Genomic DNA, 12,831 nt, shown 5'->3' with positions numbered 1-12,831 from the left:
TCAGCATTCATAGCAAGCACAAGGCATGCGCTAAGACCCATTGACCACTGGAAGGCACACAGTTTGCATTGCATACATGTATTCTTGCATGTGGTTCAGAACTGTATGGCAATTTTCACTCAGCTGCTTTCATTAGCCCACAAAAGTTTTATTTAACTGTTTACAAAGGCTTTCTACCTACTCAAATAAAAGTACTTGCAACATACTGGCATGGTACCAATTGGCTGGTTCTGGGTGTTAAAATTTTCTTAAATGTGTAAGCATCTCTATGCTTACCAAACGTCCATCACGCAAGATAAAAATGTGGGCCGATCCCAGAGATAGTGCAATACTGGGCCAACCCACGGCGGAGGTGAACAGCCTTCAAGCACTGAACAAAGTGAAAAGTGCACACAATATAGATAGAGCATGCAGCAGCGAGTGGCTTTACCTTTGTTCTGCCTGTCGCTACCACGAGATCGCTCGCAAATCTCTCAGCACACACCGCACCCTGCCCCTTTCGCAGATCGCTTTCAAGATATGGGCCCGCTCTTCAAGGCAAAGCGACGAGAACACGGCGTTCAAGATATGGTCCACGCAACGCATAGTGGTTTGACGTAGATGGATGAGGCACTAAAGAGCAGTATCAGCTTATAATGATCAGAACGTCATCAGCACACCTGGCGCTGCCGTCTGCAGCAGTCCGTGTTGCTGCGACGCTCCTGTTTATACCGGTCATATTAACTTCCATAACACTTTTTTTTTGTTCAAGTACTCTAAAGAGCCCAGGAGGCATAGGGGTGGGGGATGTTACGATTGGCTAGCGGGGATAGTGACCTTCTGGCTTCGCTGCAATGAATCGCTTCGTGAAGCCAACAACATGCCCCCTTCGAATAGCCCTTCGGAGCCAGTAAGGCTAGACACGTTTGGCGGACAGGATTGTTAGCTGGTTCGCTGTCACCTTCAGGGACCAATTGGAGCAAGAAAACTCCTGGAAATGTTTGTTCTATGGCGTTCTCCCATGTACTCTGGTAAAAGTCACAGTCATGACAGATTCAGCAGCTAACTGCAGAGTCAGCTCAGGAACCAAGACGTGCCAGCTTGAGTCAAACGTGACAACACCTGTCTATGAGGCCCCACTCATTTTGGTGTGTTCAGTAAAACAAAAGTGCAAGAGAGTGTGTGAACCTTCGCCCTCAAAGGCGGGTACTTCGACGACTTTGGACGCTTTGGTTGGATGAAGGTTGGATGGCAGCTTTTCCTGGCCTAGGGATCTAGTTTTTCCTGGCCTAGGGATCTAGTAAGGACAGAGAGTGTTTAAGCAGACATTTTCGGCTGTTCAGTGTGCATCTCAGTCATGCTAGACTGATCAGATGTAATGTTCTCCACTCTTCATGTAGATATTGTAAATAAATCCCCTACTCCTCATTCTTAACGAGAACAAGTTCCTCCCTTCAACAACATCCTTAGCATGAATGAGTCGAACAATGGTATGGGCCAGGTACCCTTTTCATGGCAGACACCAACTCTTACAGGGATTACAATGAAAGGAGCAAAAAATACCAAAAGTACACAACTAAACAAGAAATATGAATTGGAACAACATGAATTAGTGCAAAAAAATGACTTATTACAGGGTATATACAATGTGTGAAAAAAACATAGTGATGACAAGGGTCAAGGTTCCTAAAATACTTATCACAATGAGCTGTTTCACATTACAAAACAATGGAAAAAAATTTAAGTATAGATTACTAAACAGGAAAGCAAAATTGCATATTAAATAAGAACATCAAGAAATGCAACTGGAACAGAACAGCAAGGTAAGAGGTAGTTCAGATTTCTAGGAACAACTTCAAATTATGTACAAATGAGTCGTGTCAGATAGCGAGGAGGAGAGGTGAGTGGAAAAACGGATTAGTGTGGGCGAAGATGGGTGCGATTTTAAGTTGGTGATCAAGCCGTCAAGACACACGTCACAAGCTAGTCTGATATTTAGAGTAACGTGGGATAACCGGTTGGAGTAAATGAAAGAAGGACAATAGTGTCAGAAGCCTGCGTATATTGAGAGGAGCTAAATTAATTTAATATTTGATTTCCGTAACTCTAGATGTATGCGAGTAGTTTCTTGTGATGAAGCGAGCAACCTTATTTTGCAAAAGACTCGAGTTTGTGCTCGAGGTAGGCCTCGACACAAACTAGAGTCAGCGTCAATTAAGTAATTAATTAAGACACAAACTAGAGTCAGAGTCAATTAAGTAAGCGAGAAATTTTGTCTTGGAGTTAGCCGAGTGCAAATAGTGCCTTATGAAGCCAAGAGATGTGGTTGCTTTAGTAGAGTTTGCCGTTTTTACACTCTGCTAAGCAGCTGAGCGGAGCGGATGTGCGAATGCACATGCGCCCTCCGCTTAGCTGCAAGCGGGCTGGCGGAGTCAGAAACACGGTCCGCTTACAAGCTGCCTGAACAGAAGGTTGCTGCCATTTTTTCCTAGCAAGGTGGTCGATGCACACACCCACTCTGGCTTGTGCATCGAGGCACCTTGCCTGCCTTGCTCTTTACAAGATAGATTTGCACAGATGAAGACTTATGTCTGCTAGAAGGTGCGCATGCTGACCCATTTGAAAACCTCGCAGCGCGGGAGTATGTGATGCACGCTGTGCAGCATGTTAGCATCAGAAAGGATCAGATTGTATGCAAAATGCAAGCTCGCTGGCTATCACGTGGCATTCCCCAAGATGGGGCTTTATTTTCCACTGGATAAAATGGACCGGTAACACATTACAAGTTCATGTTTAGATGCTTTATGGACAAATAAGCTATATGTATTCGTTTTACGTATAAATGTTTTACTTATAAGTGCTTTTATTTTGTTTCATTACCCTGAATTCGGCCAGAAGGCACTGCAAATACGAAAGGAACATCAAGCGGAAAGCCAGAGAAGCCGAGATAATCTCGTGGGTGGCGGCAATGGAAAATAAACCTGCTACGAGTAACTACTGAAGAGGAAATAAGGATATCGGGAAAGAAACAATCTATTATAACTCAAAGGGAAGTTTATTACTTTCTGAAACGAGCTCAGGATGCCTTAGAACACGCACTTATACAGCAAAATATAAGAAGGAAGAAGCATGTGCTTGCTGCGGTAAAGCTAGGGAAACAATAGAGCATGCTTTACTAGAATGTGAAATATCTCCCCAGCAGTAGATTTAGGCACCACTGGCCTATACACCATTAATAAAATATATCCAGAGAGGGAGATTAAGATGGACTGCAATGATTGTAATGGCATCATTGGAATCGGACATATGCTGGCGGGGTGTCCTGCGACTCTCCCCAACCTCGTTGAAGAATGGACACAGTGGGAGAGAAGGATACAAAGCGCATTGTTTCAGGACCAACTAAGGGCAGTCCAGGGGGCCCATGATGTCGCTGAAAGGCTTGGCCTGACAGTGCCAACGTGGGAGCGGCCCGCCTTGGCTTGAGAAGTCAAGCCTCTGGACCTCATTACAATAAAAGTTTTCACACACACACACACCATTGGCCTGCTTGAAGCCCTTGGGTTCAGCAAGAGCAGGGGGAAAGTAAAAATGTATGCAGTAAAGATTGGTAAGCAGCGAATGGAAGATTGGTGGACAAAAAGTAGGGAAACGACAAACAACAGAGGCTTGCAAAGACAAAGTTCAGAAAGTTTGGTTATGGGAAGTCATCGTGGGTTTTTTTTTTTTCTTTGTTAACATAGGTCGAACATTAGGCAATACAAGAGCTTCATGGCGCAACCCACACCTCTTTCCAAAGGGGACACTCGTAGCACCTATCCATCCATCCCTCTGCTCCGCTAGGCTAGACATACAACTAAAACGTGCAATCACCCACCACTCCACCATGTGGCTAAGCGGGGAAACTTGGAGCGGGGAGAACTGTAAAGACACTAAACTAAAACATTCTAGTGAAAATCACATCTACGCAAATGTTCCATGACAGATCGAATGACAAATGAACACCCAGATATTGTGAATACCAAGGCTACGGGCATGTTTTATAATTTTGTAATTACATAACACGGGTTTAGCTGTAGTCCTGAATCTGATAGCTTTTGTAATATTAATGTTGATTTCCGCTTGCTTACTGCCCCACTTACAGAGATTGTCTAGGTAAGATAGAAGGTAGCAGGTATCCTCAGGGTTACTAGATCACGCAATCATCAGCAAATAGTCTATGACCATGAACGCCTACCATTACTAATATCGTTAATGTAATCTAAAAACAAAATAGGCCTGAGCATGGAACCTTGCGGTACTCCAGATTTGACATGATTTAATGGAGACAAATGGTCATTGATGAAAACTGATTGCTACCGGTTAGTTAAAAAGTTGGTAGTCCACCTAGTTATTCTCACATGTATGTTAAGATCTGTCAGTTTATGAATAAGCCACAATTGAGGAACCTTGCCAAAAGCCTTCGCAAAGTCCACAGATATTACATTGATTCGATAAAAAAGATAATCAATCGTGTAAAAGTCCATGCCAATTGATAAAGAAAAAGTTTTGTTCTGTAAGAAACTTCATTAGAGCAGATGAAATGATGAGTTTGCAGTACATGCTGGTAAAGAAATTAGTCTGTAATTTGATGGGTTAGACGAATCACCAGATTTAAATATGAGAATTATGCAAGCTGCTTTCCAATCATTTGGGACGCATCCTGTGTCAATACATTGCTGAAAAAGCTTGGCTAAAATGCGACATATTGCAGGTTTGGATATCTTAAGAAGTTTAGGGCAGATGCCATCACAACCAGGAGCAGAGTTAGTTGGAAGACAATCGATACAGGACTGTACTACTTCAGAAGCGATATTAATGTTGTGCATGCTTGAATGCAAAATAGGGGCCTGAAAGCTTCTAGGTACACCAGTCTCATCTGTGAAAACGGATGAAAAAAACTTGAATTCAATAGCAACACGTGCCGGAGAAAGAATGTTACCATCCTTAGATAACGGTACCGTCAAGTTCGATAATTTGGGTTTCCTAAATTTTTGTGTCATTGCTAAGCATGTCTGAAATGTCATGGTTGAAAAATTTATCTTTGGCTGTTGTTGTTACAGTCCTGCATAAGTGTGCGTGCTCACGATAGGGCCTCCAATCTTCCACAGATGCTCATAGTTTAGCTCTGCAATATAATGGTTTCACATGCGTCACAAACCAAGTGCTTTCTGTGCAGGCTGTTATTTTGAATTTTGGAATATGCTTTGCTTTTAAGTGTGATCAGCCCATCACGAAGTACCCAGTTTGTGGCCGTATCCTTGAAAAGGGGTTGATAATGACATTCGGCTGCGTGGAGATGAGCAAGTGGTACAATGCTTAAGCGTACTTAAGTCCCAGAGGAGTTTCTGCATGAATTTTTCAATTGTTTATGAAGGTTTCTTACCTATTCAAAGGAAAGTGTTTGCAACATACTGATGTGGTACTAATTGGCTGCTGCTGGCTGTTGGCCTTGGTATCTTCCTTTGCTGTTGAGCAGCATTTACTGAGTGCGCAGTAATAATGAGCTGCACCAAATGGCTACACATTACTGCTGTACTACTCCAACTATTCCAAAAGGACCAATTTTTCTGCTCCAAAATGCACCACGACTACTTATTTCCTAGTCCAAATCCTTAACTGGCTAGGCCACCACTGCATGCTGACACACCACCCACTGTGGGTGTGGGCTGTATTAGCCAAGTCTCAGTAAGACAAAAATAACTGTGGCACTGTTCTTTTTGAGCTTTGTTACTTAATGAAAAGGCTTTGAATTCAGGCCACCAGTGCTGCAATAAAGTATTCCTATTCCAGCCGCCCCACTTGTTAAGAGCTGCATGCCACCTGCATTACTGGCTGGGCCAGTCACTTGAAATCGGTGGACTATAAGGTTAGAGTAGAATCAAACAGAAGAATTTTTTTCATATACTGGCTTTGGACGTCCCCAAATTTTTGGGATGGGCCTGCTATAAATTTCACGTATTCATAACATAGGAAGGTTATGACGACATGTAACCCAGGCAGGCAATGCTTTTGGAAACGAACTTTAAACTTTGCCACTCCGACAGTGGTGAATAGAGTGATCTGTTGTCATGTTTAGCAGTACTACTTGCATCTGACCGCTGGATGTATTGTGTCACTGTTCATTATTTATTACATGTGCTTATACCATGTGCTCCAAAAAGATGTTCCAATCATTGGTGCAATCTACTAATACCAGCTATGTACTTTCGCAATGTCTCTGTAGGCATCTCTTTAAATCTTTTTATGTCTAACACGATACACAAGGACTCCCCTGTAATCACTGACACAGAAATAGTACAGTGAAGTTCTAAAACAAATGTGCTTAACTCATATTGGTGACAACAAATAGTTTAACATTGGTGCTGTCATAGGTCTGGTTTGCGATTACAGCCGACGTCTTGTGGTTGATTAAAGGAGTTCTTTAACAGCAAGGTCCAGCATTACCAGAGCCTGATGGCTTGTAGACCCACCATGTTGTATTAGTGGTTTGGGTGTTGCGCTGCGAAAGTGAGGTTGTGGGATCACATCTCGGTCGTGGAGGCCACATTTCGACGGGGTTCGATGAGGTAAAAATGCAATGCCCGTGTACCGTATGTTGAATGCACGTTAACGAATCCCGCGAGGTGAAAATTAATCCGCAGTTCACCGCTACAGTGTGCCTCATCAGATCTTGGCTTTGGCACGTGAAGTGTCAAAATTTGAATGTTTTATTAACTGCAGGTACGGTGGCTGCCTAGTTCCTGCGTCATTTTAGATTACCTTTATCGTTAATTTCTACCTCCGTTTCCTCTGTTTGGGCTCCCTGAGACTAGGCCATAGTGGCTATGGCTAGACGCACCAATGAAAAAATCTACGAGTCCAGAAGCGTTGCAAATTTCGGTTCCTTAAAGTCAACTTTGCCATCATACACTGCGGTGAAGTATACCACGAATGCAAAGGGGCCACTGTGAGGGGACACAGCACGAATTCCTTCATTATACACATGCATTCCAGTTTTCTGTCACAGTATGAGCACGGAGACAACTAATAATCAGAACTTTATTTCTAAGAAGTCGTTACAATTTGTTGGGGTCCGTCAAGCGAGAAGCTGTTGCAAACAGCTTGAAAGTGCTTGACAGCACAGCAGTCAGTGTAGAAGAAAATAAAGCACGCATATAATTATATATTATATATTGACACGTGTATACATACATTTATCGGGCGACCACGTTTCGCCGCCTAACAAATCTTATCGCACAGCGCGGCACGCGCCTGCATGTATCCGAAGTTTCTGGAAAGTTATCGATGCTTCTATCCGCTGTCTGTTGTCGCTGAACCTTGTGTTATCTGATTTCATCGCGTGACGCGAATGGTGTAGAACTTTGTGGAAGGCACACGAGCCCCAACAAGTCTGGAACATTCGATGACTACTGTATAAAAGCTGACACGCTGGACCAGCTGATCAGATTTTCGACGATTGCCGACTGTGTTCGCTGCTATCATTGTGCTTTAAGTGTAGGCTGTTTTGTGTGCACAGGTTCGCCCAATAAAAGCTAGTTTTGTCTTTCACAGTACTGCTGCTGTGTTCTTTAACATCACTACCACGTGACAATATAGTGATATACTACATACTATATTAGCTCGTGCTTAACAATGGTAATTGCACAGTTATAAAATAGTAAAGAGGGGTGGACAGTGCAACTGTATGTCCCAACCGAAACTAACATGAACACTGTGTGTACAATATATATATACATATATACACTGTGTTCATGTTATGTCATGTTCATGTGTGTGTGTGTCTGTGTGTGTATATATATATATACATATAGAGAGAGAGAGAGAGAAAGAACAGCGCATTAGTAACTTCCAGTGACAGATATCCATACATTTGTTCCCGCGTGCAGGCATCATGTCATGAATGATTCTAGACCAAAAATTATTTCGCGTTTCCGGATAAAGACATGAACATTAATAATGCCTTGGTTTTCATACTTATTTAGAAGTTAAGGAACATTACAGGTTAGCGATTGCATTAGATAAATTGTTAGCCTTTTTGGCACGAGCCATCTATCCTGGCTGTAGTCCCGACAGTAATTTCACAAGTGAAGAGACTTTGTTAGAGGAAAAAATATGAATACAGTAAAGGAAGGCCATTCACATCTGGCAGTTTGAAAAGTGGTGATGTTGTGTGGAGGTATGGAATGTTAGAAATAATTCCGACGAGCACGTTTCTGAAGAAAAAGCTTGTGTTAGTGTTCACGGTGGTGCCCCACACACGCATGCAGTAGTTAATGTGAGACGCAAATAGTGCTGGGTAAATTTGTAATTTCAACTGTTCTGGAAAGAAATAATATTTTTAAGGCTGTTGTGGCTGGACCATCCCAATGAAGTGGAAAGGAGCGCGTTCGCTTTAGGAATGACATCGCAAGCCTCCAGACCAGAGACAAACAGGCTGGTATCATCCACATATAGAATGGTTGTTGCCTCGGTTTCTGCGAGGGTTCATCGAGCAATAAGGTTCCCAAAGAGCTCCAGCCCCACGGGAAGGTGCGAGGTGAAGTCCGGCAACACTCATGCACGCGGCTGTTCCCCCACTCTCCATTCCCCCCAGCTGCGCTTTGCTTCGCTGCACCGCTCATTCTTGGCTCAGCAGCCGTCCGACATGGAGGTTCCCATTGTTGATCCCGCCAAGTACGAGATTCGTTCCGTAATTCGCTTTTTGCACGCCAAAGTGACTCCACCCGTGGATATTCATCATCAGTTGACAGAGGTGTATGGCGACAAGTGCATGTCCGTTCAACACGTCCGAAAGTGGTTCAGGGAGTTTAGTGCTGGTTGAAAGAAAGTCCACGATGAAGAACAGAGTGGAAGACCGTCAGTTTCGAAGGTGGTTATCAAGATGGCCCAACGCAAAATGCTTCAATCGAGGAGGATCAACATCCGTGAACTTATTGCTCAAATTCCTGGAAGTTCTTACGGTACAGTGGAAAGAGCTTTGACTAAAGTATTGGGGTATCAGAAGTGTTGTGCTCAATGGATACCGCAGCTATTGACATCAGACTACGAGGAGAAACGCCTTGACTGTGCTCGCCAGTTTCTTCAAAATTGTCAAGAAGATAAGGAAGGATTGTTGGACTCCATTTTTATGGGAGACAAAAAGTGGGTGTTTCATTTCACTCCTAATATGAAATAAAAATCCAAAGAGTGGCGTCACCCAGAGTCACCAGTCGCAAAGAAGTTCAAGCTCCTTCTGCTGGCAAAGTCATGGCCACTGTTTTTTGGGATCATAAGGGGGTACTGCTGATCGATTTAATGGAACGTGGGACAACAATGAACTCTGAGAGCTATTGTGCAACACTATGAAAACTCAGGCAAGCTATCCAGAACTGCCGGCGAGAACGACTGGCAGCCAGTGTAACACTGCTTCACGACAACGCTTGACCTGACATCTCCTGTCAAACCCAGGAACTTTTGACAAACTTTGGGTCGACTGTCATGCCCCACCCACCGTACAGTCCGGACCTCGCACCTAGTGATTATCACTTGTTCCCCAAGCTAAAGGAACATTTGAGTGGCCAACGCTTCCGGAGCGATGAAGAAGTCGGAAGAGGTGAAATGCTTCCTCAACGGGTCGGCGGCAGACTTCTGTGACACTGGGATACAGAAATTGGAGCACTGTATACAAAAATGCGTAGAAAAAGATGCCGATTATGTAAGTTTCATCTTTCCAATAATGTAAATTTCTATGAGAATAAACAATGTTGTCTTTTTCTAAAACTGATGGGAACCTTATTTCTGGATCAACCCTCATATGTCTATCATGTCATTAACGTAAATGTCGAAGGGGACCTAAAATGCTGCCCTGTGGGACACCGAACAATATTGCCCTGTCGGAGGAAATACTATTTCCAATGACAATGTATTGCCTGCAATCAAGCAGATACGAACACAACAAAATGTGTCATTCCGTGTACACCGTTGGCAGTCAACTCTGTTAATAGAATCTTGTGTTGCATTGTCAAAAGCCTTGCTGTAGTCAATAAATATCCGGACTACTAGGTTTCATTTTTCTAGCTTCTTGATTAACGCCTGCTGAACAAGCAGTGCAGTTTCGGTAGAGCAGGTCATCAAAGCTGTTTCTCCATCGCCAGGGTTCGTGTCATGCTCTCCAACCATGATTCCTTGCTCCTTTGTGCCCTCCAGAGGGGCATGGTCATGGACCCCCAAACAAGGGGCTTAAATCACCACAGCAATTAAACTGCAATTTTTCGCTTTTAATATGCTTCAATGCAATACAATGCATAAGCTTCCTTGCTTAACTCAACTGTAATGCGGCAGAGGTGACTTTAGGAACACTTTCTAGACATACCAAACATTATGTGCATTCTGGTCAGAACTACACCTGACTTAACATTCCGACACGTCGACATATGGATGGCCCTTGTGCAGTTTAAGAGCACGAATACGCATGCTGGTTGTGGCTTGAGGAAATGTGATTGCTTAAACAAGTTTCAATGCCAATGCCCTAGACTGAGCTTCACCACAATGCAGTTGTGTTATGCACTGGAGCTTCCGTTATGTATTGCGGTCCATCACTGCAGCAACGTCAGAACCAGCTTTGAATGGGTGTCAGGTGAGTTATTAGATGTCTCGGTGCTCATACTGTGACAGATGACGGCACATGTGCGCATGTATAGTCGGGAACATGTGCAAGGCTGTGTTGCAGTCTCGTATACGGAGCTTGCAAGATGGGCGAAGCAAGGGCCCAAATCACCACAACCCTGCCGGAAATAGCTCTAAATCCCTGCCTGTACACTTCTTAGGGTCTCGGTGCTTTTACCGTAACCGGAGATTGCACATATAATAGTATATTTTCAAAACTGAGCTCATTGGAACATCTTCCTGTTCATGCTACGCACACAAAAATGAGGAAAAAGAGAAAAATTATGCAGATCCCACACCCTGTGGGAATTGATGTAAGTGAAGCTTTCCATGCTGGATGCTCTGATTGATGATAATTAGCAGTGTTGACGGCTAAAGCTTAATTTCTTCAACATTTAGGCTAACATGAGATTGGTGAATTGATGTTAAACGTTACCTTGTGGGCACCACTGCTGTTTGCCTGCGTAATAGGCAGAACACACAGGGAGAGGGGTGTTTGCATGAGGCATTTTAGTGGGCCATATCTTATAACCCCTGAGAGGGTTGAGTGTTGTCATTTCCTCATATGGCACATCGCGTTATGGCAGAAGTATTAAACTTGAATTGGATTATGGGGCTGTACGTGCCAAAACGACACTCAGATTATGAAGCACGGCATAGTGGCAGACTCCAGATTAATTTTGACACCGTGATGTTCTTCAATGTGTCCCAAAATCTAAGTGCACATGGGTTTTCTATTTCGCCCCCGTCGAAATGTGGCTCCCACGATTGGGTTCAAATCCATGACCTCTCGCAATGCCATAGCAGCAAAGCTAATGCGGCAGGCACAGAAGTGTTGATTTGACGGTCAACCACTTCTGTAGTGTTTCCTGGACGCTGCGGTGCATTTTAATTAATGCGGCTCTGCTTCTGCACGCCCTGTGCGAGTTGCCCGCTTGACATATTTGCATGGTGTTTATTTTTTCAGAAATAGCAGCAACATATTGCACTGTGCCTTGAACATAAGCACCCCACAACCGCTGTTGTATGTCAGTGGAGTTTCCTTGCCTTCTCATGTCACTTCCCCCATCTTATACGGGAACTGCCTCTTCTCCTCCCTCTTCTCTCTACAGTTCTATCTGTGTCCCCTCTCGCCTCGCACGTAAGCGCTGCAGTTTCTTCTGTGCTTCCGAAAGGAGTCACGGATAATTGCAGCTGTCAGGTGGCTAATGTGACAACAGCCAGGGAGCTCCAGAGGGCATTGTGCACATTCGATGCAGTGGGGTGAAAACAAGCTTCTCCCATCTCCTTTCCTCTCTTACTTGTGCCTGTCATGTATATACACACTCTGAACACCCCCCCCCCCCTTCCCGACGTGGCATGTGTGACATTAGCAGCTGGAGTGGGAAAGTCAAAGGAAGAGACACATGCGTAAAGGATTCTATGCTTACCCAAATGAGGAAACCCGTCCGTCACGTAAGATGATTACTTTCAAGATAAGGCCGGCATGAGCGAGCTAATTGTAAGATCGGGCCTGCGCAGCCGCGCCATAAGCAGCGGCCGCTGATGTACAGTTGATAATGGTTTGCATCGAGAGGAGGCAGCATCATTGACCACATCTACGTATGACGTCTACCTAACGTGACACTGTTCAATTACGTCACGTAGAACAGCACGCATTGGCCAGTGCTCATCTTCCATGAAGCAGCAACATCATCCAAACGCACCATGATATAAAAGGAGTGAACAGTGCTACTACTGGCCTCTGCTTCATACTCATGCTGGTCTTGGTTTAACATTTTGGTGTTGCATCTGCGCTTCTCCATTTCATGATTTTTTCGTGGCATTTCTCGCAATTATATGAAACGCAGCAGCATATGATGACAAAACAGTAGGTGATCAGTAGCAAATGCTTATGCGTCATTTAGATAACTCCGACAGGATACTCTGCATGTAATTTTATCTTTTTCCACTTTCAGTATGCTTCAGCGCTATGGTATGCTTGACCGCGTAACCTTGCTATGTCCAGTGTTTGTGACCCTTTCCCACTGTTGGTATACTTCATCACAATGCTAAGTGCATAGTTGAATGCGTAACACCACTGTATTGGGATGAAGCTAACTTATGGGTCTGACATTAGACAGCTTTAAGCAGCTGTAGCGTATGCCATAGTATATATAGCGTATGCTA

General features: G+C 43.9%; 2 long non-coding RNA genes across 3 annotated transcripts in view; one reads left to right on the top strand and one right to left on the bottom strand.

Moving 5' to 3' along the window:
* LOC139057593 (uncharacterized) overlaps window positions 1–7,566 on the top strand; it is a 28,153-nt gene extending 20,587 nt beyond the window's left edge. For both annotated transcript variants that reach the window (XR_011512923.1, XR_011512924.1), the window contains one exon: window positions 506–7,566. This is a non-coding gene — a long non-coding RNA (uncharacterized lncRNA). The remainder of the gene's footprint in view (window positions 1–505) is intronic.
* Window positions 1–12,831, bottom strand: part of LOC139057594 (uncharacterized) — a 29,245-nt gene that overhangs the window by 2,018 nt on the left and 14,396 nt on the right. The window lies entirely within an intron of this gene.

This window comes from Dermacentor albipictus, chromosome 3, assembly GCF_038994185.2.
Source record: "Dermacentor albipictus isolate Rhodes 1998 colony chromosome 3, USDA_Dalb.pri_finalv2, whole genome shotgun sequence".
In the NCBI taxonomy this organism is placed as follows: Eukaryota; Metazoa; Arthropoda; class Arachnida; order Ixodida; family Ixodidae; genus Dermacentor; species Dermacentor albipictus.
The sequence above is the reverse complement of the archived record's forward strand: the minus strand, read 5'-3'. Positions and strand labels throughout refer to the sequence as shown.